Below are 6,000 nucleotides of genomic sequence, written 5' to 3' on the forward strand. Positions count from 1 at the left end.
TTTCGATTATATATCTTATATTAGATAATAATTACTTAATACTATCATTTAGGACGTAAATTAAGATGTAAGAAATATTGTTTTATTCGAAAATAAACACATACATATTTTGAATGGATAAATACGTGATAATAACACTTTTTGGGATGCGTTTTGAAAGTAAACGGTTTTGAAAAAAAAACACTAAATTAATGCACATAATTGTCTTTTAGAATTTCTTTTGTTTTAAATAGTTAGAAATGAATTAGGGTGATATGGGCTTTTGAACTTGATTTTTTTATATAATATGGTAACTCAAAAGAAAGTTGTATTTAAGACCTTCTTTTAATCTAATAAATTCCGATAAATTTAATTAAGTAATTAGGGTAGAAAATGTATATAAATTTTGAAAGTGATAGATGTAAATATAATAATTAAATTTAAAATATTAGCATATATAACAATATTTTAAAAGGATCCAAATGTAGCACTTTATCAACATTAGAAGTTTGTCACTTGTAGATTATATTGTAAAATATGTGTATCACTACTAGACCATTAAAATTTATTAATTAAAAAAGTTTTCCTAATTACTATATACTTAATTATTAATTATTATTTATTTTTAATGTTGATATCCATTGTAATTACTATCCTATCATGATTTATGGTTAGCCCATGATAAAATGAGATTGAGAAAAGTAGCCCATGAGTAATGAATGTAAATTTGGGCCGGGCTGAAGGCCCAAAATCCAACGAATGTTCAGTCAAAAAATGAGACACAAAGCCTAGTACCCTACAAAATAATATATACTCGAATGAATAGGATTTAAATAACATTTCATAGAATAATTATACATTTAGAAAGAATAAAAAGTGAAAGAAAAACTACAAATTTATCCCCAATAACTATTTTTTATTATTATTTTAAATACCAACATGCTATTTTAAACTACACTAATTAAAATGGTATATTTTCTCTTACTCTGCTCTCATTTTTCCTTATTCTCGTTTTAAAATAACATCTCTAATATATGGAATGTTTAGAATAAAAAGAAGAGTTTGAATTGTTAGATCGCTGAATAAAGCAAGACTCATCAACTTTTGGAAGCAAATAAGAAACGGAGTTCACAATTCCACTTCTATCAACTTCAGAAAATTCGTTGAACCAAACACTCCCTTAAGCCTTAAGAGAATCTAATGCTACACTTATCTATATTTATATTCCATCAAACTATTGAATCAAAGTTGATTATAAGTAACAAATTTTTGTTAGATTTGTTTAAATATATATTTTTTTTATGGTAGAAATATGTGCATGCATCATGCAAGTATTACTTCTATCTTTAGGATTTAAATGAGTAAAAGAGTACATTTGAAGCATGGAAAGACGAAATGTACCAAGCTATTGTTGACCGTAATTAAAAGAAAAAAGAAAGTGATTTTTTGTAGAAAAGAAGAAGAGAAAGAGAAAAAGAACTGGAACTGGTTTTGGTGTGTGAGTAAATTTGGATTGGTACATAAAATTGAGATATGATGTTGATATATAATGAAAAACTATTTAATAATGAATAAAAGAGAAGAAAGAAAAAGGAAAAAGGAAAAAGGAAAAAGGTAAGAAGTAAGAATTGTAATTAATTTGGAAAAGAAAAAAAGGAATGGTGGAGGGTTTTGTGTGGGGGCAGTGGAAAGTGCAGGGCAGGTGCGGAGGTGTGAGGAGTGTCGGCTACAGTGAGAGTGCGGTCATAACCCGCGAACCGATGGGGTCTTAATCTGGGACCCTCCCTCCGTACATCACCGTTGTCATGTCAACGTCTTCATCCGCCCTTACTATTATTATCATCATCATTATTTTACCCCTAAAACTAATTTTCTTTCCTTGCTTGGCCGACCTAAGTGATACCAACATGCAATCAACGTTTCAACCGCTTCTCAAATACATATTACGTTTCACAAATAATAATATAAGAGAAAAATTAAAAAGGTGTTGCCTCAACTGCCGGCCTCCTTTTTTTTCTTTTATCTCATTATTAAAGGATAACTATCATATTTCACAATTTCATCTCTACTTATCTTCTTCCTAACAACAAGCATATAATTCAACCTCAAATTATATATATATATATTTTTTTATATTGCATATATTGTTAGATTATTAATGTATTTAGATGTGTACAAATATTTAATGTCTTCAAATTAAATATTTTTGTTCAATTCAATCTTTTGTAAAATTAAAACTAAATAATTACTAAACCCAATATCTATTAAATTAACCTAAATTAATTTATTATTATTTTAATTAGTTACTTAGTTAATAAAATAAAAAGTAAAGAATTATATTTTAACTAACATAGTTAAACTAATTACTATAAATAATTAAATTACTATAAATTAATTAGAATACTAATAATTAAAAATAAAAATGTATTTATTTATAATTGAAATTATTTAGTATAACTAATGTATTTATATTTAATAGTTAGTTAAAACAGTAACCAATAATTTATAAACTAATTTATCTCTCAGCCATAAAAACTCCACCCTTTATGGATATTAAAAAATTCATACGATATAAGTTTTAAAAAGTGAAATTCTATAAATCAAACATAGATATTAAATATGTGTATGAAGGTTTTATGGAAAAACCAATGATTTGTACTTTACAAAATTTACACTTAAATGTAAACCTTAAAAATCATAAAGAATCGCATGATATTTTATTATGTTGATAGATATATAAGAAATTTGAATGATTTTTTTTTTTTATGGACAATTATTATAAAATCAGAAATCCATGATATTTAATTTTGACTGATGTGAAATTTGATTGGACTTTTGACAAAATTTCCTCCGGGACAAACAAACAGTAAGGAATTTCTTTGATTAAACATCTATTTGTTTATTTGCTTTTTCTGTTGGAGTATTGAATTTCTTACCTTAAATCTTACCTTAAATCTATGCAACTTAATTTATGATTTTCTAATAAGTATCAATTTTTTAAATATCTATAGTCTAAATTATTAGTTCACTTTCTAAACTTTTAAATATATTTTTATCTACACTAAAAAAAGGCCTAATATTAAGTCTTAAACATTTAATTACGTAAAAATAACAACAATGAAAAGTATGATAATAAAGTTCATATCATAATATTTTCTAAATTTACAAAAATAATAAATTTAAGTAAATTTAAGGGTGATGAATCACTGATATCCTTATTATTATCGTTTCATAGCCGTATGGTTACCGTCTTATGACCGTATGATATCACTAATTTTGTTATATTTATAGTACGAAAAAATATTTGTCATATGTTGTTTTTTTCTAAATATTTTTGTCATTCGATACAGTTTTTCTATATTTTATGTATTAGCATCATCTCTAATTTATTGTTTATGTATGTTCCAACCTCAAAATTAAAAAATTTAGAGTCTTAATTAGTATACATAAAATTTAATGTTATATCAATTAGATCAATAAATAATATTTATTCTTTTATATTTCACCCTAGGGTCTATTTAACCCAAAACTAAAACTTGAGACACCTATTCATCACATTTATTGTCCATTTTTAAAAGCTAAAGGATAATAAATAAATAAATTTTCAAAAGACTAAGCTATATTAAATTTTTAAAAAATTATTGTAAATGATTTTTTATCCGAGGGTTATGAAGAAACATGTTTCATGGAGTTGAACTTGTGCTGATGTTGATTAAGATGTGATATGGTTCGTTCTCTATTCTTTAATCCTTTGATTTTCTTTTGAAGCACGATATATTCTTGAAGTTGAAGTTTTGAAAGAAAACTTGTATCTTCAAAAAAATTTCAATCTTCAAAGGATCGTAGCTTTAGGAGTAAATGAGTCTTCTGGTTCTTGGGAGAATTATTTTAGACTTTTTTTTAATAAATTTTTTATGAAAAAATTAGAGGAACGACCTAATCTAGCTACATTATTTTATAAAATGTCTTAAATTTTTAATTATTTACAAAAATAAGATTTAGCTAATTTTTAAGATGAATTTGGCCTTATCATTAATTAAAATTAGAAAATTTATACGAAATTCATTTTATTTATTTACCATAAACATACAGTATTTATTATTGATATTAAAAGTGAAATATTTGAACTATTAATTATGTAATATAATTTTAATTTGTTAATTGAATTTAATTAACAAATATATCTACGATCCCTCCACTTCTTTAACACCATCCATTTTTTGTCTTATCTTTTGTCCGTCCAACCCGGCTTCTTTTCTCATTCATTTCCTTCATTTAGTGAGTTTATAATTTTTTCATGTTATATATTCTGCCAAATTTTCATTATATGTATATATGTGTTGTTTTGAAATGATGATTATTATTGAGGTTTTTTAATTGATTTTCTCTTACTTCAATAAATAATAATTTTGGTTGATTTTCAGCTTTTAAATGTTATTCATATATCTAAACATTTTTTTTTCATAATTTTACAATGTATATAAATTTAGGATTGGATTACATGTTTGCTTGTTATATATTAGGGGATATTATATATACGTATATTGTAGTTAGTTATATATATATATATATATATATATTTGTGATAGAGTATAACCAATGTTCTATATACTGTGATAGTTTTTTCAACAATTCTGACAACAATATTATTGAGAGTGTATTAGATATTTTAGTCAATGAACAAACGTCGTTTCAAGAGTTACACAATAATCTTATATCTAAGTTAGAGAGTTTTGTTAATATAGATAATTTGGATATATACCTTTGCTTAGGTCTTATAGAATGTTTGAAAAAGGACTTGCCTATTACAAATGATATCGATGTGAAATAGGTTACCACATAATAACATCAAATGTGGACCAACACATTGCTCTCATTGTTGATTTTGTTGGTCGCTTCACAATTAATTACTTTAAATTTTAGAGCTTCCAATTCATTGCCGACAAACATCCATGAGGGTCTCTTAAAATATTGATATGTCAAAGATTTCTTCCACTTTTGAAGTAAAAATCCATGACACATTGAAACGAAGTCGAACTATTTCATATAATACCAATATATATGATTAGTAAGTTTTACTTAAGCATATGGTACCCTATATATTTGATAAATAATTGTCATTCAAATACATAATCACCTCTGCATCATGGATTACTATAGGATTATTTTTGTTTGATTACATAGTAGAACCCAATACTCTTTAACTCCTACATCTATCAGAATGATCTCCATGAATCCTTTCATGAACCATATCACCAACTGGAAAAAAAAAAAAAACACAACGTTATCATTAAAGTAACATCTGCCGCAACCATAGTTTGAATATAATGAAGTATTGTTGGGGACTATAAACACACCAAATAATATGAATGTTCAAACCATATCAATTTCAACCAATCAGAACACAAGATATCAACTCCATATCAATAATGAAATCAGATATACACCAAATTATATCTCCTAAATACCACAAAATATATGTTAAAAAATTTAATACACTAACACATATACCCTAAATACCATGATTAAACTACACAGTATCTTCTACTTGGACAATAAGAGTAGATATACATTAGTACATAAATATGAAAATCCCAAAGTATTTGAACATATATACTATTTCCATTCATAAAAAAAATATTGTGAAACCACATGCATGTTGAATTCACAAAAAAAAAAAAAAAAAAAAGTAGTTATGGATATCATCTTGGAACCCAAAAATAAGTTTTGAAAACATATCGATTTTAGTTTCATACCAAATGCTCTATAATATACATAATATACTCTAAGAAGTTTAGTGAAGAACGAACATAAATTACTTATTGAAATAGTATTGGATGGTTGAAAATTTTGCTCATCGTCCTTTGATGAAACCCTAGTTTTCTTAAACAGAAATGGAAATCGAGTCAATGGTCAGTTTCGTTCCAATATGCTTGCAGTTTGCGAAGGTTGCTTGCAGAAGGAAGGTTTTGGGACGTGGTTTGAAAAGAAAAACGGATATCCCCTTTTGTGTAATTTTCT

Source organism: Cucumis sativus, chromosome 3, assembly GCF_000004075.3.
Source record: "Cucumis sativus cultivar 9930 chromosome 3, Cucumber_9930_V3, whole genome shotgun sequence".
Classification (NCBI taxonomy): Eukaryota; Viridiplantae; Streptophyta; class Magnoliopsida; order Cucurbitales; family Cucurbitaceae; genus Cucumis; species Cucumis sativus.